General features: G+C 41.0%; 1 protein-coding gene and 1 long non-coding RNA gene across 45 annotated transcripts in view; one reads left to right on the plus strand and one right to left on the minus strand.

Annotated features, from left to right (window-relative positions):
• LOC114644339 (NACHT, LRR and PYD domains-containing protein 3-like) overlaps positions 1-22,090 on the plus strand; it is a 284,794-nt gene that overhangs the window by 83,087 nt on the left and 179,617 nt on the right. The window contains exon 1 of one of the 44 annotated variants that reach the window (XM_051921996.1): positions 11,332-11,493. The exons of the other annotated variants lie outside the window; for them this stretch is intronic. The gene's annotated coding sequence lies outside the window, so the exon portion shown is untranslated. Of the gene's footprint in view, positions 1-11,331; positions 11,494-22,090 lie in introns of those variants that run through there. 44 annotated transcript variants of the gene reach the window in all.
• LOC127526439 (uncharacterized) overlaps positions 1-22,090 on the minus strand; it is a 211,621-nt gene that overhangs the window by 30,750 nt on the left and 158,781 nt on the right. The gene's annotated exons all lie outside the window — the stretch shown is intronic.

The raw sequence follows: 22,090 nt of genomic DNA on the forward strand, positions 1-22,090 counted from the left end.
TTTTCTTTAGACATCGTGATGCTTCTGAGCTCTTTTCAGACCCTCTCCAATGGGGCTGCACACCGAAATGTGACTGACACGTCTGTCAAGGGCTGCTTGTCCGGCGCCAAGGCAACCGCAGGTTCACAACGCCACCCAAGCAATTATAAGTTCACAGCCTCCCCGCTTAACGCATCTTTCAAATGATGGGTGATGCAGGGAACATTATAACTTGGCCCTATCCCTGCTTGTTTGCTGTATCCCCGTGTAGGGAAGTGGTAGCTCCTGTTTGAATAAATGACCTTACTGTTCTTGTTTGTATTGGAATAAATCTGGTTTTCTTGAAGCCCTTAGACTAGGCCTCTTCTTTACGGTGCAAGACAGTGGCTCACGTGTCATATAGCAGCAGAAATGGGGTCTTATACCAATGGAACCCCAAAAGGCACACGATATCCCACTACCAGGGGAGTAAGATGAGGCTCCTGCTGGCCCCCCTGCCTTTGCTCGTCCAAGGGGTGTGATGGTGAAGATGGCTCCCGTGGTTTACCCTGAAAGTTAACTACTATATTTTGCTTCAAACGCATGCAACACTGATGCACTGGGGCAAGGGAAGATGGGCAGCTATCTTGGCAATACAAGTTATGCAAGATCTACCTTCTGAAAGGTTTAATGATTATGACTTCGTGAAGCAACAGATCCTCCTCCTTATGACCATGAGCCCTGTGGCGTATTGACCTGGACTTCCCTATATGGGGACAGATCCAGAATTAGGTTTACCTGACTCAAAGCTGGTTCTGCAGAGACAGGTTTGAGTGCATTGTGGAGAAGATCACTATTTACACAATCCTGTCAGGGATAAATGAGGAACTTTGTGATGAGTTGCTCAAGAATGATGTTCACTTACTACTAGACCTGACTAACAGACTGGAGGGTGCCTAAGCCACCTGGAAGCAGAGGGGCTACCCAAACTTGGCCCCATCTTCGACATAACCCGATACCACCGGTGGAAGAAGACATCATAGGAACTCTACAGTTGGGTCCAAGCACAGGTGCTTTTACTGTGATCAACCAGGACATCTGTCTTGAGAATGCCGACTCCCACCAACCAAACTATGGACATCGGTCTGGCCCAGTTATGTGGCTCACATGTTTCCCCCAAGATATTAGAGAGAGACAAGTTTAAGGTCTCTATTAATATGGCACTTCATTGGCTCTACAGACAGAAGGATGTGAATGCCTGGCTCACGCAGTGGTATATTAGCTTACAGCAGTTGGCATTTGATGTTCGCCACTGATGTTCGGACTGCACAGATCAACCCTGACATTCTCTCCCACCTGGCCAAGTACAGCTTGGGCAGTCACTTTGTGGCCAACGCTAAGGGGGGGTGGGTGGTCGTGGTTTAGGCTTCTGAGCTCTTGTTGAGACCCTCCCCAACGGGACTGCATGCTGAAACACAATTGACTTGTCTGTTGAAGGCTGCTTGTTCATCACAGGTGCAACCACAGGTTTGCAGGACCACTGGGGCAATTATATGTTGACAGCCTTCAATTGTAACATGTCTATTGCCTGATGGGTGATGCAGGGAACATTATAACCTGGCCCATCCCTGCATGTTTGCTGTATCTGTGTAGGGAAGTGGTAGCTCCTGTATGAATAAATAACCTTGATGCTCTTGTTAAAATTAAGCTTACATTAGTGCCCCTTTGGTTCAGATGTAACTCATTCAGACCCCTTTGTTCTGTGTCAAAATTTCAAATATGCATTAAATCTCCAAATGTCATACTTGGACGGGTGTATGTTACAGGTAGAAGTTCTCAGATGAACATCTTGTCAGTTCTCCTCCTCAACTTAAAAATAAACTCATAGTTTTCCCTTATTTATGTCATTTGTTGCATCCTAGACAATGACAACAGACCCTGGCCTAAAGACCTTACCCATCCATGTAGGACTTTGACCTGTGCACCAGTAAATCAAAACCCTATATGAGACTTCAACCCCAAGATCAAACCTGCACCTCAGTCCCCCTGATGTTAGAGTTGTAATTTATTTTTGCCCTCGGGGAACTGGGGACAGTCATTGTGCACGTGGTTTGGTTTATATTGTATGTTCTTTTTTTCATTATTTTGATTAATACATTTTATCATTACTTTTCATTCTACCACTAACAGTGTTTGAGTGAGTGTGTGCATGCTGGGTCAAGGCTGGGTGTGTTCCTGTGGACCCCACAATAATAAATAACTCACTCAGGTTATTAACAAACGCAGATGTGACTGGTGAGAACTTAGAGAAGGAGCTGGATGGAGTGGGAAAACAGGGAGAGATATAAACAGATGATGTATTTATGTTAGTTGAATTATTTAGATCATTAATTTTGTTACGGAAAAAGTGGAGGAATTCCTCACAGACTTCAGTAGAAGAGGTAGTTGGACCAGATGCGGGTTCGAGTAGTTTATTAACTACAGAGAACAGAACCCTTGGGTTATCATGGCCACTTTCTATTATTCTGCCATAATGGGTGCTCTTGGCAGAAGTTAGTGCTTCTCTGTAAGCTCTTTGGTGGTCAGAGAAAGCCTGGATGTGCACGGTGAGGCCAGTCTTACATGACATTCTCTCAAGGCGTCAGCCAGCTGCTTTCATAGATCGCAATTCTGAGTTATACCAAGGAGCTGAACGCTTAAAGGAAACCTCCTTATGTTTTAAAGGAGCTGTTTTATCTAATGCTGAGTGAAGGGCTGAGTTATAGTGGTCAACAAGACTATCTAGTGTTGATGGAATAGGTGAAGACAGTAAAAGATCAGAAATGGATCCAGAAAGGATAGAGGGACAGATATTTTTAAGGTTTCTGTAAGAAATTTGTCATTTACAGGTAAGAGGAGGGAAAGGCAGTGAGACAGTGAAAAATACTGCTTTATGGTCAGAGAGTCCCAAATCAGTGCTGTAAATGTTGGCAACAGATAGTCCAGAAGTGCAGATCAGGTCCAATATATGACCGCCAGAATGGGTTTGAAAATCAACATGTTGTGTCAAGTCAAAACAGTCCAGTAAGGATAGGAATTCATTCCTCAGTTTAGATGTGGGGATGTCAATATGGATGTTGAAATCACCAAGAAGGATAATTCTCTGAGAGTAAGAGCTTAGGTGGGTCAAAAGTTCAATCAGATCGGATAAGAAGGATGCATTGTATTTTGGGGGACGATAGAGAACAATGAGTGAGACAGGACCTGATTCCGTTATTAGTTTAAGAGCCAGGCACTCAAAAGACAATGGGCAGTCAATTGGGATTCTTTTAATGTTTAAGTCTTCTCTGATAATTACTGCAAGCCTGCCGTCTTGTCTAGAGCTGCGAGGCTCTGTGTGGAAAGTAAAACCAATTGGAGTCGCCTCTGTGAGACACGCAAATTTGTTTGGCTTTTGCCATGTCTCTGTTAAACACAGAATATCAAGTTTGGTGTCAGTGATGAGTTCTGACAGCACCAATGCTTTGCCATTAAGAGATCTCGAGTTAAATAGTGCAATATTAGTTAATGAGGCTTCTTTTTGCACAGAGCCGCGATCAGGGTTTAATTCCACATAATGTAAATTTGGCACACTGACACTTCTATTTCCAGGGTCATGAGAAAGACGGCGTATTCCTGAGCAAACGCTGCCGGTGGTCTTTTCATTCACAGCCCAGCGGTGGTGGCGACCTGACCCGCAATGTATATATTTTGGGCGTTGCAAAATACCAGCGTCCTTTAGGATGTTCCAGTCAGACCATTTGCTCTGGACAAACTGTTTAATAAGAAGGAGTTTGTCATGAGAGTATTTTAGCATGATACTGGGCAATACTTATCTGAATAGCACTGGAGAAGCAGCACAGCACAGCGGAACTGGTAGGACAGGCGGGTGTGGTAGCATAGGTGAGCGGCAATAGCAAAGCAACAGAAAGCATAGCAGGAGGAGGTAGCGGGATTTGGAGGTTCCAATACACAGCCACAAGGAGTAACACTTGGTAATTTCAGGCGTGATCGTCCCAGAGCCAAAAGCCAGGTTAATATGAAAATCAGATCAGTTTCCAGTCGTAGAGGACTGTAAGATGAAACGGGAGCAGATCAGCATAGAGAATTTAATATAATCACGGAGACAGATCATCCCGAGGTCCTAGATTGCCAGGTACAAAGAAATGTTCGTAGTTTCTCGTCCCGTGATCCACAGACTCAGCTGTTCCCAGTCAAAGTAGAGTCCATAAAATCTGTAAATATTAAGCCAGATCCATACAATTCGAGTCAGCTGTATCCACGAACTATACGTACAATAAAAGAAATAAAACAAGCGTAAGAAAGTGTAGAATTAAGGTGAATTTTGTGAAAAGTGTTGTTAACAGGGAGAAGCGGCAACAACATCCGTGCGCCAGCATCCCCTCACCTGATATTTGGTAGGATTTGACCTCATTTTATAAATCTGTCTGGATGACTGATTCATTTTAAAATGACTAATTTACTAATATTAAATTTACTACAATAACTGTTTAATACTTACTATCCTGTATTTGCCCAAAACTTCAGGTTTTTACCTTTTGCTTCTCATGCACTGTAGCTGCCTGTTGTGTGTGTCTTGATCTTTTCTCACCTTTTCCTTAACTCCTGTTTTCTTCCCAGTTTCTTCCACTGCTTTCTTTCTAATTCCACTGCTCACACATGGCCTGATTCATGTCCTCCCTACTGTCACACATGTGTGCATGGGAGGCAGCTAAAGGGCTTGAGTGACGGCAGTTCTGAGGCATGCCGGGATGTGGCAGAGTGCACTGACTCTTTTTCTCCCTTTCCTGTAGACCATCCATGGGAGATTCCACCTGGCTCTCTTGACGTCACTTCCCGGGACCGAGCCAATGAAAGGAGACCTTACCAGCTCCGGCCCCTGTGATATCACGTCAGGGCTCGAACCAATGGTTGAAGAACATGGGCCCGATCCTTATGACCTCACTTCCTGTCTTCCCCTTTAAAAGCCTGTCCCTTTTCCCTATTCCCTCAGTCTTGTTTTGGACTCGGTTGTATGCACATCAGTACTGTATATTTTGAGAAAAGCAACTTTGCAGCCAGGATACCAAATTATACGAGTGGCTGCCCCAAACCTTTATGTGATTATGTCTCGTTTTTGTGACACTACTTAAATGAACTCTTACTCGTTCACAATCCTGCTAGAGCAGACCCTCACCTGCTTGAGTGTGATGTAACTGAATTAACTGGCAAACTGTTTCTATACTTTAATGCCTTCCTCCTTCTTCTAATGTCTTTGTTGAAGTATTATGTTGCTAGTTGGTAAATGTATTATATTAAGCACCATATGAATCAGTCTCTCAACAATTTAGTTCTATGGGGGCTGTCTGCCTAATCTTCAGTACAACAGTTACACTCGGTCTCCTCCAAGACCTGAGCTCTTGAACCTTAAATGGACAGTCATCCTGGAGCCACCCTCTGATGAAAATGAAAGAAGAAAAAGATGTGATAGCAACAAATGTCATCAACAAATAAAAATGGAAAAGGTATGGCAAACAAGGTATTAATAAATATGCAAAATAACCATTAGAATACGAATCTACAGATAGATTTTGAACATGTGGTAGATCAACGTCTTCAGAAGTGAACAATAATGGAAGCGTCTATTTAAGAAACATGAAAGGTTATTGAGTTCATTTAAACTCGCTGGCTGAATCGTGTTGATCTTAAACATCCAGTCAGCCTCTTTATGTTGTGTTATCAATGGCACCACATCGTGAGGTAGCTAGGTGATCTCTAGCACCATACATTTCAAATCTGTAATAGTGTGTTGTACTTTTATAAAATGCCTGCAGTGTTAGGTAGAACATCTCCTAATACAACTTTTGTGTTCAGGAATGTGGTGTTTGAGTGTCTCACCTAAAGTAATGGATGGGGGCATAAAAGTATATAGAACACCCATTTGGCACAGCAGTTTGATCTGTGGTTTAAAGTGAGACGGTGATGAAAGCATAAGTGGCTCAGGTTGTGCAATATTACAACTGTAGTGCAAGTTTATGGTGAGGTCATCATAATTCTAAGTACAAACAGTTCTATTGGGAGCACTTGATGGAAAAATTGAATGCGTTTAGAGCTCTTGGGATGAAACTGTTTCTGAACCTCGAAGCGTTTGCCGAATGCGAGCAGTTCAATAGGCAGCATGGCTAAGGCAGCGTGTGCTTGATGCCGTATAATGAAAATTCTCTTTCTGATCAGCTGCTGTAGAGCTGTGATTCCACACTCAGATACAGTGATATAAATATTCTGAGTGGTGCAGTGAGAGTAATATGGAAAAAGATGATCCGCTGAGGCAACCCCTAACGGGAGCAACTGAAAGAAGAAGGTGCAGTGAGAGTAACAACGCTAAAGCATTTATGGTATTTGGAATAGTTTGACCATTCTGTGCACCATTATATTGTTACAGGTTAATTACAATCAGATGTATTAAACTAATAAACAATATGCAGTTAGTTTCAGTGTATTTATAAAGCCGCCTCAGGGATGTGGATCTAAAAAAGAATGGGAAACCGCACAGGAACAGTAGCATTATTTTGACACTGGGTAACGCCAGTCTGCAAAACATAGTGGAGAACTTGCGTATGCTAGGGTATGAGCTACCATGGAAATGTGAGTGGCTTTACGCTGAGTTTAGGTTTTATACATCACGATTTGAGCATATAAAACCATTTGTACATGAGGCCCCTGGTCCTTCCTCTCTTGATATATGGTTTTGAGACATGGATGCTATCCAGTGACCTGAGACGAAGACTGAACTCTTTTGGTACTGTGTCTCTTCAGAGATTCTTTGGGTACCATTGGTTTGACTTTGTGTCGAGGGAGTTGTTGCATGTGTAGTTACGAATGTGAGGGAGCTCAGTTACGGCACTACGGCCATGTGGCACGATTCCCCGAGGGTGATCCAGCTCACAGGACCCTCATTTTTCAGGACCCGAGTTGCTGGACCAGGCCAATGGGTTGCCCACGTAACACCTGGCTGCGACAGTTAAAGGGTCATTTCTGGACGGTGGGACTGGACCGTGTGTCTGCCTGGGGGGTTGCCAGCCAGAATCACAAGCTGTTCCGTCGTATGTTGTGTGCGACAACATGCTATACCAGTGCATGCTCCCCAACCTGACCTGACCTGCGTCTTTTAATATTTATTCAGAAATAATGTTCCTGTATCAGGAACACTTTGACACTGGCTTTATATCAGCATACCAGATGTATAGTGGACTAACAGGTGTGCAGTGATACCTGGATGACACCCTGGTCACTGGCCAAGTTGACAAGGAACATGTAGCCAATCTGATAAAATCTTAAGCAGGCTATTAAGAGTATGGGTTGCGCGTACATAAGGACAAATGTAACTTCTTCAAAGCTTCCAGGGCAAGTAATTGAGGCTGACACTTTGCACACGGCTCCTTCAAAAGTGAAGGCCGTAGTGGATGTTCTGCTCCAAACAATATCAACCAGCTGAGATCATTTTGGGGTCTCCTGAACTATTATGGGTGTTTCATACCACAGCTAACAACATTGCTGAATCCTCTGCATGAGTTGCTGTGTGAGAGTAGACCCTGGAAATTGTCACAAGAGTGTGAAATGGCATTTAGCAAAGCTAAGGCTACAGGCTGTTAAGAGAGTTTAAACACTTTTTTTATTACTAATTTTATTTAAAGAAAATAACATTCCATATGATCGAGTCTAACTTATACAATGAAGAAAATTCAACCCCCTCCTGAGAGAAAGAGAGGAAAGTTAACAGGAAGAGCAAATCTTCAAAAGCACCAAGTAAGGGAGAATGTCCTTTTCCCCAATTAAATGCTTATTCTAAAATGTTATTAATTAGATCTTGCCATATTTTTAAAACGTTTTGAACAGATCCTCTAAACGAAAATGTGATTGTTTTTTTTTTTCAATTTCAAATAGTATAGAACTTCAGTTACCCACTGACTTATTCTAGAAGATGGGCTGGGATTCTTCCAGTTAAGCAGGACAAATCTACATGTCAATAGTATGGTGTCAGCCATTGCAATCAATTTGTCAACTTATCCACTTTAAGCCCCTCTGTCAGCCCACCACACGCAACAGTTAATGAGTTAGGAGGGATTGTGACACCAAGGCTGTCTGGGAAGCACTCAGAGATTTTTGTCCAAAATGATGTTAATGTAGTGTACTTCCAAAACATGTGGCCCATTGAGGCTGGAGCTCGATTGCAATGTTCGCAGGTTGGATCTTGGCCTTGGATACATTTTGGACAATTTTAAATGAGATAAATGTGATCAATGAAAGATTAAGTTGAACAACTGAATGCTTTGTGCATATGGAGCTAAAGTGTATGCTGTGCATGGCTGACTTTCACTCCTTTTTGAGATGTTAAGTAAAAGATCCTTTCCCCATTGTACCCTGAGTTCTTTGAAAGGAAGAGTTTTTAATATGTTTTTATATCTTGTTGAGATGCTGTCTGAGTCTTCAAGACTGATCAGTATTTCTTCTGGAATAGAAATGGGTGGGAGGTTAGGACAATTGGGCAGATTGGTTTTAGCAAAGTTTCTGATTTGAAAGTCGTGGAAAAACTGTGTTGATGGGAAATTAAATTTGAACCATAATTGTTCATAAAATGCAAATACAATGAGCTATCAGTGAAAGCAGGATGTCTCATGTGGGGCATGTGAGTGATTATACCACCAAGGTTGAGGAAACCCGTTCTGGATGAGTTACACCTTGGATACTGTGGCACAGTCCAAATGAAAGAGCTAACCCAGAGTTACTTTTGGTGACCTGGACTTGATCATGATATTGAAGAAAGGGCAACTTCATGTTTATCATGCCAAGACCTCAGAAATATGTCACATCCAGCACCACTGCATCCTCAGGAATGGCCTGCCAGTCCTTAGCAACATGTTCATTTAGACTTTGCAGTACATGTAGAGGGTGTTATGCTTTGGTCACAATGGATGCACATTCTAAGTGGCCTGAGGTCACCATCATGTCCACTATCACACAGAAACATGATCCAAATCTTAAATGAGATGTTTGCAACTTTTTGTGTCCCAATAAATAGAGGGATTCCTAAAAAGTATTGGTATTAATCATCTTCTATCCAGCCTTCATTGCTAGTGGCCTGGCAGAAAGAATGGAACAAACCCTTAAATATACTCTTAAAGCATCCAAAAGGGAAGCTCCTTTCAAACAATATCTTTACACATTTCTTCTTACACATCCCACACAATAACAGGTATGTCACCAGCTGATCTGTCTCCAAAATGGTGGCTTAAAACACATATCGATTTGTTAAGATCAGCCACCACTCAGGAGTGAGTTTATGATAGATAAGAAGCAGGATCAAAGTGGACTTAAAATTGTGAGCTTCCCAGTGGGATGTTGCTCTTAGTCTTAATTACTCCACCACTGAGAAATGGGTACCAGCAACCATTCTTCAATAGATTGGACCTGTCTCTTATAAGGTATGCACATGAGACCACCAGACATACAGATGACAGGCTGAACAGTTGCTACCCGCTATGCCTACTGAAACAGTCAGTAGCACAGAAACATCTGAGGCACCAAGTCCTAGTGAGATGACCTAACGCTCCCTGGGATGCCACCTGTCTCTATGGCTTCAACTCCAACTGATGTCAAAGTTACCTGAGGCTGAGTTAGGAGATGAGCACACACCAGACGTATGACATAACACCTCTGTGAAGAAGAAAGCCTCCATCTTAACTTAAAGTAGCTAACCCTGTATGTGAGAAAATAATAATAAGGGGCAGAATAATCCGCTGTGTTAGCGAGATGTAGAGGAGGTTTACCGTCTCTGCTTTGTTAGAATGTGAACTGCATTGACAACATCTTGATATTCCTCTTCTTAGATAGCACATGCTGCTTGTTAATTGTTACCCACATTTACAGTTTTAGGGGGGTAGGAATATGCAGCATATTGTAAGTCTATTGAACTATTGGGGGTTCCGCAGTAATAAGGAATTACGGGTATTGGGGAGCTAATAGGAAGCTGATTGTATTACACTTACGGTGTAACGTGTACTCAGCAACAAGAACCTGTTACAGTTTATTACTTTAAACCTCCTCTATCTTTCTCCTTTGGTCAGTGCAATATTATTGCCTTCAAAGATAACATCCCACCTATTAATGCAGGTGGGCGCCCCTCCCTGATAAAAAGCATTTACAACAGGACTCTGATTTAACACTTCCATATTTTACATTTCCACACATTTATCAGGTGGCGCAGTGGTAGTGCTGCTGCTTTGCAGTAAGGAGACTGTGGAAGATTGTGGGTTCGCTTCCTGGTTCCTCCCTGTGTGGATAGCGCTTTGAGTACTGAGAAAAGCGCTATATAAATGTAATGAATTATTATTATTATTATTTTTGGATGGTGTTGCTAACATAAAAAAACTCTTGAAGAAACGCATTTCTGAACACAGAAACAAGTGGCCCAAAGAATGTTGAGAGCAATGTGGACGGTTTGGATGCAAAACAGTCATTACGAGAATAGAGGAAATACTTCTGGAAAGGTTTTGATTCCATTATGCTTTTTGCAAATCATATTTCTCTAAAAATCAGGCTGTTGTCACATATGAGTGACAAAATGGGAATGGAACTGCAGTGTGAGTGGGGTCTTTTTTGTTTTCAAATGCAAAGTTGTATGCGGTGGTTTAACAATGGTGCAGTTGTCCTCAACAACATGGAGGCATTCATGAACAGAACAAAATTAACAATAACAATTAATCATAATAAATGGTACAAAGTAGGACACTTCAAACTGCATAACTATTAATGACTATAAATAACTGTATTGAACCCTGAACACACCAAACTAGGACCTGTGCTATTAGAGTCCTAAGAAATCTGTGAAAATTTGGGACTCACTGAAAATAAATGGTTATCAAGGGTTTAGATAGTTTGGTTTGAATAACATGGTGGAATTCTGTGAGAACACAACAAATGCAGATGACTAAGGAGGTGCCAATGAGGTTACTGATCTGAATTTATTCTTACTGTAGTTTGAACAAAGCATGGAGCTCATTCCTGCTTTTTTAATGTGTGTGCTCAGAAGCAACAGATTACGTCCTAATGAGAGAAAATGGACCAGTAAGGGAACAGAGACAGCCACTTGAGAGCCACTGTGGCCACCACTCTGTGTGCATCTGTAATCTGAAGAAAGGCACACATGTCAGTATTGTAATCGTATCTCTTAATATCTGTTATTAAGGAGCACCGAGTGGTAAAGTGGCCCCCTTGACTGATGAAGACTCACCAGACAGCATTCATCTGTTTGTTACTCTATTCACAAACCTGCACTTCCTGGTTACAGTGTGTTTGTAATGTAGAAGAGCAACCAGAGCGCTGAGAGACACACCGAGTCCTGCTGCAGTCTCAGGTTTCGCCTCACAATGGATAACACCTGCTGAAGTCGAGGGGCCTGCAGTGGCATATTGAATAAAGTCACGTCGTCAGTTCACAGGACATCAAGGACATAAACAGGTAAGGAGAATAAAACTAATAAACTGCTCAGAGTAACTTGTGATATTCTGGTCACTCAGGACCCTGGAGGGGCTGTAGGTGACTTTCAGAATCTCGTACTTGACTGTTGGTAACAAAGACGTTAAATTATACTGAGCTGATGGAGCAGGACGGAGTGGCCTGGCGTGGAGGTCTTAAACAACATCGACATTCATTTCTTTCAGTAGCGCAGTTTTACACCTATGTGTGTGCTTTACAGATAGAAAAAGAAAAATGAAAGTTATTATAGATGTAAAATGGGAGAATCTTTGCTTTGTTTGCTATTGGTTATTGGTGTGTTGTGTGTGTATTGCTGAATAGACTTCTGCCTTTTTAACTATTTATTTTAAATAAAGATGCTTCTTTAAAAGTACTCACCTCGTGGCAGTTTTCACTTTTTCTTGTTATACAATGTTGGATCACAGAGAATTTAAATTGGCTTTGTTGGTACCAATCAATAAAATAAAAATCTCTTTAATGTCAAAGCGAAAACGGGTCTCTGTAAATTGGTCTAAATTATTTACAAATATAAAACACCAAGTAACAGAGGAGTAGTCACCCCTTCAAGTCAGTGTTTAGTAGATGGCAGCCATGACAGCCTGGAGTCTGTGCTCAGGTCTCTCTTTCTCTCTCTCTGCTCTGCCATTTGTCCCCATTAATTCTTTCTTGTCAAACTGTTTAAGCTCTGACAGGTGTCATGTTGATTGTGATTGGTCAGCCATTTTCAGATCCATCTACAACTTCTCCATTGGATTGAGATGTGAACTCGGCCCCTCCAGAACATTCACATTGTTGTTTTCTCCTAGAGCTTTGGCTTTATGCTTGGCCTCATTGTCTTCTCCTAAGGCACGGGATTCTTGCAGACTCCATCAGGTTTTCCTCCAGAATGTTTTCATATTTTTCTGCATTCATTTTCCCCTCACAGACCTTCTAGATGCCACTTTCAGGCTTCAATGTGCAGATGTTGTGTTTTCAGTAATGTGCACTGTTTGGACATGGAGCTTAGTCTGATGGGCAAAAGGCTCAAGTCGTGGTCTCTACAGTCTCTCCAATGTCTTTCTCTGTGGTTAGTGACTCCTACAGAGTCCTCAGGGGGCTCTTGGTGATCTGCCTCACTCATCCACTTCAGTGTTTGTGGACAGCAGATTTACAGCTCTGCCATACGCCTTACATTTCTGACATTTTGTGTTAGGTGTATGTCACAGGTTATCTATCTATCTATCTATCTATCTATCTATCTATCTATCTATCTATCTATCTATCTATCTATCTATCTATCTATCTATCTATCTATCTATCTATCTATCTATCTATCTATCTATCTATCTATCTATCTATCTATCTATCTATCTATCTATCTATCACAATAAACAGTTCTCATCATGTCTCCCTTTTGGCCACTTGTTTTGTTCATGTGCGTTGCCATTTTGTGTTAGTACTTATGGATGCCTCCTTGTTGTTTTGTTTCTCAGTGATGGCTACTATTGTAGATTTAATAGCATTTTGTGTGTTTCTTTGTGGTTAATCCAACTGGTACTTTCATTTCATTTTGGACTTTGTAAACAGTTTATTTGCCTTCCATGGGATTGGTGCAGAGGTCACTTGTAGTTTGTCCTCTTGTTGCCCGTTCATGTTGGTGATTCACTGGACAGATTGGCCTTTATTGAGTCAAAGTCAGCAGAGAATCATCAAATTGCAATAAATCTACATAAGTTAAAGTGTAGTTTTTTTATTTTTATTTTTCATTTCTCTGCACCACTTGCTGCTTAACTTGTACCAAGAAAGTTTCTATTGCCTTCATTGCAAGTTTAAACTCCAACCCTCTGGACATGTCAGGACCACCAGAGAACATCCTGTGATTGGGTAGCATGTTTAAAAACTGGATGTCATTTCACAGTCAAAAAAGGGAAGACGAGAGGTGATGATTTTACTTTGGAACACACACCTTTTTTAAAGTTTCTTTTTTTAAATACTGTATCTTTTTTTTGTCTTTCACTAACAAAAACAGCAATTGGAAAAAATGCTGTAATAATTAAAATATGAATAATATTGTCATTTTTGAATAAATGGTAGAGTTTTTAATGTATTTATCACTTTGTAACAAATGTTAGATTTAATAGTAAGAATTCAGCAATAATAAATATATTACAAAACAAAAAATCCACTTAACATCAGGAAAAAGGTGGAAAAGAATGACAAATTAAATGGTGTTCATTTTTAATCAATAGTTTAGTCTATGATGTTTTATTGTTTTGTATGGAACATGTAAGAATAATTTAAACAAGAATTCCACTAAAGTAGATAGCTTACAAATAAAAAATTCGGACGTGAGCGTCAGTAGATTTTGCTCCCCAGGAACCAAGTTACCTGAACTATTCGATAACATTTCAGAAATTATTTACCACACTGATGCTGATCTTTCTGATCATAAAATAAGTCATTACAATATCAAATGATGAGAAGAATTCATAATTAATTGCAGAATTATGGTATTTGAGGGTTACTCTAGAGAGCCTTTTTCTCCTGCACACACACAAACAGACAGACACACACACACCACTGAAATATTGATGTTTTCGGTATCAGGGGACCCTAAAATGTCGAGATCTATCGAAAACCGAAGATCAAAATTTTTTAATGAATCTAAAGCTTTACCTCCTCCCCCATTGACGAAATGTTATGATAGGGGAGGGCACAAACCAAAAAAAAAAAAATGAAAACTTACTCTGAGGTTTTCTTTCTTATTGAACAGGACTTTGATGAACTTCATGACATTACGCTCAACTTCACTTTTACAATGGCATGTGCCAGGCTAAGGGCTGACACTTAATTTTCTTGGTTGCCAAGCATGACTTGCACTAATCCTCTATAGTGGAACCAATACTGGCTCAGAATAGCATCTCGATTTAAACGCGACTTACATGCTAAATGCTCTTTGTGGTATACATGTGTTTTAGCATTTTATAATTCATTATTGGGTTGTGTGGATCTTTGTTGAACCTTTGGTTGAAAAAGCACCATTTCATTGTGGGAAGGGTTCTTTGCATATGAAGTTGGTTCTTTGTACTTTGTGCTTGATATCTAGAAAAACAATGAAGTGTTTACTGTATGGTAGACTACTTAGCAGAACATTCGTAGATGAAGAAAACCTGAACTTGGCCTGTGATATGGTATGCAGCAAGAGTTCTTTTAATTCGTGTTTCACAAGGCTGTTACCATCTGTTCATGGGTATTTACTGCATGGAGCAGATTATAGATCTAAATAAATAAAAGTTCTTTCTGGAACCTTCATTTGGAATGGCCCTGAAGATCAATTCTGGCCCCTTCATTTTTAAGAGTGTAGAGCGATGTTTTTGTGTGGCATGTTGTTGGGGTTTTGTGTAAAAGACAACTGTGTCAAGTGTCATTGTGAATTGTCATTTGTGGTATATGATAAACAGCTTTAGTAATATATGTGCTTGTGGATTTGTTTTTTCCTGTGGGGTGATTTTCTTTTTTCCTTGGTCACCATTGTGAAGCACTGGGATAGAAATAAAGAACATAATCACTGAAACTACTTCTGTTTGACTTCTTTGTGAATAAAAGAGGAGGCCAACATAGGGTGTTAATAGTGGAGCCATCCCTGGACCAAGAATTCAGCAAATGATGAGTTTAAGTATTTTAGAAGCAGGTGTTTCAAAATTCCCAGGAGATGTAGGAGTGCTGAGTGTATAAAGTGTTTAGGCGTCCAACACCATTAATGAGAATCACAATGTGATTTTACACACGTGACGTGTTCAAGGCAGAAATCAACACTGGGCACATTCAGCTCTCTGTTTCCTTTATTACTAGCCTGATGTGCCATGTTTGAGTAAATAGTGGTGCGTGGTTTTTACATAATGAAACACAAAAAGGATTAAAAGTAAATGCTGGAAAGGCAGATGTTATCATGTGTCGTAAAGAAGCAGATGAGAAAATCTGAGCCATAGACAGCCGAAATGTCGAACTCAAACAAGTCAACCAAGTCGCATATCTGGCCTGGGTGTTTGACACAAGAGGTGGTTGTCAAACAGCCATCATGGAACTGATGCAGGATTGAGAAATGGAAGAAAGTGGGAGGAGGTACAAAAGTTCAAAGACTGTCAAGAAAACATAACTGTAACTTACATAAGACAGGAGTCCAATCAGTGCAAATGTATGAGGATGCAATTTGGGCCATCAAGAAGAAGTAGGAGCTGCTCAACATGACAGAAAGAAAAGAGAAAGAAAAATAAATAAGGATGTCAGCAAGATGTCAAGGGTATCATGGACAGTAGGGTAATATGGTGCGGACACCCCAGTTAGAAATGCATGCTGTTGGTGGATGAAAAGACATGTGAAGGATGGCAGATGCTTAAGTAGTGAGATTTGGTAACAAGAGATTTGAAAGTGTTGGTCTGACGGCAGAGGATGCTGTGGTCAGGATCAGTAGACACCAGAATCTACATGGCTGACTGTTAACACCTGAGCAATGGTTTCAAGTAAAACAAGAAAACAGTAATGCATACTTCTATTATGTAGTTGTGATAAAATGAGGACAACACAGTTAAAAAGATGACCTGAGCATAAATGCTGGGCAATTTTATCTGAAATGAAATCATTAAAGTTGGGGTCTGCAAAGTTGGGTGAAGTTTCATGAACTGGTCATCTTTTATAGGTGTTTGGTTTATCACATCCTCACAAACAGTGCAAGAAGGAAATGCTTAATGTGAATCTGAGGCTCCATCCATGTAACTGTTCATATTAAAGCACTGATGACTTAGGAATCCTGAAATCCCCCATAAGTGTGGCACAGATAGACAAGGTGCCATGGACTGAAGTTCTGTTCTGAGTCCAAAGCGAGCACCGTGTGGTTGTAGCCCACCTCACTATTTAGTCAAACTGGTGTTCATTGTGCTCACTCGCTAACTACAGAAGTGCTTGAAGGGCCTGACAGTCCATTTTGTTAATTTATTTGTTTTCTTAGACCCACTTAATCTGGACAGAATTCTTATAAGTCAGACCCCAAGTGTCATTGATATGTGACAGTTAAGCCCCTCCTGAACACATCTACAGTGTGCTTTCTGCGTTAAAGAATTACAAGTTGATAGCTTTGTCACAGATTCCTGAAGTGGCCCATAATAATTACAGTAGATGCAGCCATGTGTGTCCTGTAAATCCCGTTCTGACAGATCTCGTGGTTTCACCTGTATGGCTGTTACAAGCCCTGCACCAATTAATCGTTCATTGTACTTCAAGGCAGGCAGTTTCTAGTTGTTATTGGTCTTGTTTGGTCTTCATACATTTATTTAAATGCTTTGAAATGATCAGTTCATATTTATTCATTCCTCCAGTCTGTTACTGTGAACATGAGGTGATATTCCACGAACTTCACTCAGTGAGTCACCCTGGCCCAAATCGACAAGCCAGGTTTATTTTAATCAGTTTCGGGTCCACCAAAGAGGATTGGGGCAAGTTGTGTTTGGTAATCAAGGTAACTAAGTGTCATCTCATAAGCTGTTATTTAATGTTGTTGTATTGTTACTCATATTTCATTTAATTTTCCACTCCTTATTTGAAGCCGGGACAGGGGGTAACAGTCTTAGCAGTTATGCCCATATGTTCCTTTCCCCAGCCACACTTGCCAACTCATACTCTGCCACCTCAATACATTCTTAGGCCATCTGGGAGATATAATCCTCCAAGCAAGCCCTGGGTCTTTCCCAGAATGTCCTCCCAGCTGGTCATGCCTGTAAAACCTCCACATGGAGGTGTCTGGGGTGATATCCGTATCAGTTGCCCAAACCGCCTCAATTGGATCTTTTCAATGCGGAGGGTCAGAGGCTCTACTCCGAGCCTCTCCCAGATGACTGCACTTCTCACCCTATCCCGAAGGGAGACTCTAGCTACCCTGTGGAAAAGGCTCATTTCAGCTGCTTGTACCAGCAATCTCATTCTTTCAGTCATTACACAAAACCTATGACCTATGACAGGTAGATGACTGGTAAATCAAGAATTTTGCCTTGTGACTCAGCTTCTTCTTCACTACTACAAATTGGTATAATGATCGCATAACTGCATTTGCCACCTCAATCCGTCTGTAGATCTCGCCATCTGTTTTCCTCTCACTCATGGTATTTAAACTCCTCAACTTAAGGCAGTAACTCACCTCCCATTCAGAGAGGACAGGCCACATTTTCCTACTGTGGTCCATGGCCTCAGATTTGGATGTGATGATCCTCATCCCTCACTATTCATACTCGGTCACAAATCTTCCAAATACATATTGGAGTTCATAGCCTGATGAAGCCAACAGGACCATATTGTCTACAAAAAGTAGTAATGTAATTCTAAGGCCACCGAACTGGACCCTCCCCACCCCACAGGTTATGCCTTGATACCCTGTCCATGAAAATCACATACAGGATAGGAGTTAAAGTACAGCCTTGGTTGAGTCTCACTCCAACTGGAAGTGGTGCTGATGTTTTTCAGAGTATGTGGACACAGTTCTCACTGTGATTATACAGAGATCAGATAACCATTATTAGGGGCCCCAGATCCCCATACTCCACCAGCACCCCCACAGATTTATGGTCATACACTTATCTATGTCCTTAAAAATATGTAGACGGATTGGCCTTACTCTCATGCCCCCTCCTGAATCCTTGGGAGGGTAAAGAGCTTGTCCATCATTCCACTGCCTGGTTGAATCCACATTGCTCCTCCTGGATCAGAGGTTCCACGACTGAGTCTCCTTTCTATTACCCTAGCATACGCTTTTACAGGAAGGCTGAGGAATGTTGAACCCCAGTAGTTGGAGCACACTCTCCGGTTCTCCTTTTCAAAAATGGAGACCACCACCCTGGTCTGCCACTCCAGAGCCACAGCTCCTGATGACCACACAACATTGAAAAGGCTTGTCAGTCCCTCAATGTCCATAGCCTTCAGCATTTCTGAGCAGATCTCATCCACCTCTGAGGTCTTGCCACTGCGGATTTGCTTAACTACCTTAGCTTATCCCGTTTAGATTCTGGCTCTGCCTCCTCTAAAGTGGGGGTGTCCATTGGGTTGAGGAGCTCCTCAAAGTGTTCCGTCAACTGCCAGGCAACATCCTCAGTCGAGGTAAGCACTTCTCCAACCTTTTTGAGAACAACCTTGGTGAATCCATGCCTTCCATTTTTTGAATTGCCTGATAGATAGATAGATAGATAGATAGACAGACAGACAGACAGACAGACAGACAGACAGACAGACAGACAGACAGACAGACAGACAGACAGACAGACAGACAGACAGACAGACAGACAGACAGATAGATAGATAGATAGATAGATAGATAGATAGATAGATAGATAGATAGATAGATAGATAGATAGACTAGCAAAATACCCGCACTTCGCAGCGACGAAGTACTGCTTTAAAATTTTAAATAATAAACTGAGGGAAAATGTACCAATAATTATTTGTTAAGGATCTCTTTGTATACCACGTTGTCAGTTCGCCCCTCCGGTTGTAATATGACCAAGCTGTGCGCTGAGCTTACTCTTGAGCATGCAACGTATAGTTGGCCATGTAAAAAGCAATCTTGCCTCAAATCAATGCCAACCTTTTGTAGGGTCTGTCCCTGAGACTTATTAATTGTCATTGTGAAGCAGAGCCTTACTGGACATTGGAGGCGTTTGAATTGAAATGGGAGATCAGAGGGTATAACGGGGATGCGAGGAATAAAAACTCTCTCCCCTGAGCCACCGCCAGTAAAAATAGTTGCCTCAATTAGGTTCTTTTGCAAGCATGTGACCTGAAGTCTCGTGCCATTACAAAGTTTCGGTGGCTGTAAGTTTCTCTGTAACATTATTGGTGCCCCAACCTTCAAAATTAGATTATGCTCAGGAGTGCCTGGAGGATTCAGAGTGTGGACCGAGCTGCAGGCTATGGACGTATATATGTACGTAAGTAGGATTCAGTTAGCGTTGGGAAGCCGCCTACCAAATTTCGTGAAGATGGGGCCATAAATTAGAAGGTTTATCATGGCAGACGTTGTCGACCGTTATGACTGTTACGTGTAGAATTTCGAAATGAAACCTGCTTAACTTTTGTAAGTAAGCTGTAAGGAATGAGCCTGTCAAATTTCAGCCTTCTAACTACACGGGAAGTTGGAGAATTAGTGATGAGTGAGTCAGTGAGGGCTTTGCCTTTTATTAGTACAGATGTATACTGTATGTGTATGTATATATGTGTGTATATATATATATATATATATATATATATATATATATATATATATATATATATATATATATATATATATATATATATATAGCTGTACCCGGCCGCGCGTTGCTGTGGCTCAGTCTGGTTAAATGGAAAAGAAAGAAAAGAGAAAGCGCACGTTTCTAATATGTTTAATTTCACAATGCTTGTGGGTATACAATATTTTTTGTTGTTCCATTGTCTGTGCAGAATGTTAGACTGAATAATATTGTTAAGTTCGTAGACATCTTTGTTTTTGGCCACAAGAATAGCTCGTTCACTAAGCCAATCGTGATTCTTATAATTGGTTTGAATATTGCGAAATACTTTTTCAACCAATTCTTCTTTTGCCGTCACTAAATTACAGAAGTTATGAGGCAATGAAATTCGTCCTGAGATCAGATCAACCGGCACCTTTCCGTTCCCAATTTCCAGATTTCTCCAACCCCGTTATTGATAGTTTTCACTATTTGATCGTAAATGCCTTTTTGCTGAAGCGTTAGCTTAGGAATATTTGATTGCACAAACGACAAAAGATCACCCGTATTGTAATTTTGTTCACAACGCAATTCTACATCGAACGAAGCAGGAGCAGATCGATTCGGTGATGGCATTCCCAATTGATTGAGAACTTTGTTCGCGATTTCTAAGCACAAATCGTCAATCATTATTACCGCTTATTTGTAGATTTCTGCTGTTAAATCCATGTTTATATTTGAATTTTATAATATCTTCAGCCATGTGCGATTTATATTTCTCCCATAACTGTGTTGCAGATGAAGGAGAGCAGGCGGTCAGTATGACTGCAAACAATGCACGAATTTGATTTGGATGTGACGTGTTGCCACGTCATTAATGTATACATCCCAGTATCGGTCGTTCTCCAATAAATTCAGAGCTTGACATGTACTTCGGAAAGTGGCATGTGTAACGCCGTTGACAATTCTCAATTGCTGGAAAGATGTTGGACCGGGCACATTTACCAACAGCATGTGAACAAAGAATCATTCATCTTGATTGGGATGCACGGTGTACAGTCTACCTATCGTAGTTTCTTTGAATATGGCAGGTTGTCTGTTGACTCGCTGTCCTCGTTTGCGTTGTTCAAATGATTTTCTACTCACATTCCATGTGTAATACGTAGGCACTTCTGAATACAGCAGTGTTTTCGCAAACACGTCATTTTGACATAACGTAAAGAAAGCAGTTAACGTTGTAGCCGGTGGATTCAGGGTTATTTGGTGCACATTTGCAGCTGTGAAATAAACGCGTTGTCAATTTTCTAGATGTACTGCTAAGTGAACAACATCTGGACTTTGTTCATGTATGGGAAATGAAAGAATTCGTCGTACAGCTTCATTGCTGCTTATGTATCTTCCAGCCTAATACTGTGCGATTTCATCGATATGTATGACCTCATTCCTATCACTTCTTTCTGGTTGCACACCAAAAACTGACATGTCGCTGCCTTTATTCACATACTTACAAATGTATTTGATCGAAACATTGAAATAGAATCGTAAAATATTTAGTATAGCGTGTGTTGCTTTTACGTCCAACAGATGGCGCTGTGTTTTCAAAAAAAGCATGTTTTTACGTGTCACACGTGTGACATCTATATAATATGATATATAAAAACAAGCGCGTATTCGAATGCAACGTTGTGTCAAAATTTCAAAGCAATCGGCGAAGAACTTTCGGAGATTTAAGGTTTTGAACAAACGAACATTTACATTTTTATTTATATAGATGTATATATACTGTACATATATATATAAGGTTTTGGCAGCCAAGCGCTTTTTTCCCAACCTAGAAGACGTCTCTTGAGATCCGTTTAATCGCCTCGTTGATTGCATGTCTTCCAAGGTACTTTCAATCCCCATTTCCCGCACCGAGTCATCTCCCCTTTTATGAGTGACTGTGTTAGTGGCCGTACTTCGTACAGGTCTTTGAACGCACTGAATACTTGTAACTGGTGTCGCCCGTCGGCTACTTTCGACAGGGAATGGAAGCAATTGTCGAGTAACAAAAATTATTTGTAAGTGATTTCGCATTGAAGAAATAGTAAAAACTTGATCACATTGGTCAATACCTAAAGAAAAACACACAGCAGATGCAGTTGAGAATACACCAGAATCTGTATGATTTAATTGTTGCTGTGCGTCTTCATAAACTATGGGAGGTTTGTAAGGAAGCAAAGCATGAAGGAAACGAAGCTGCTCTTCGGTGAGGTTGAATTTTTTATCAGCGTTTAAACTGTCATAGACATGAATTACAGCACCATCATAATAGGTACACACCCAGTGAGTCACTCGTTCAGTAGCTGCAGAAG

Source organism: Erpetoichthys calabaricus (genome assembly GCF_900747795.2).
Source record: "Erpetoichthys calabaricus chromosome 1 unlocalized genomic scaffold, fErpCal1.3 SUPER_1_unloc_7, whole genome shotgun sequence".
Classification (NCBI taxonomy): domain Eukaryota; kingdom Metazoa; phylum Chordata; class Cladistia; order Polypteriformes; family Polypteridae; genus Erpetoichthys; species Erpetoichthys calabaricus.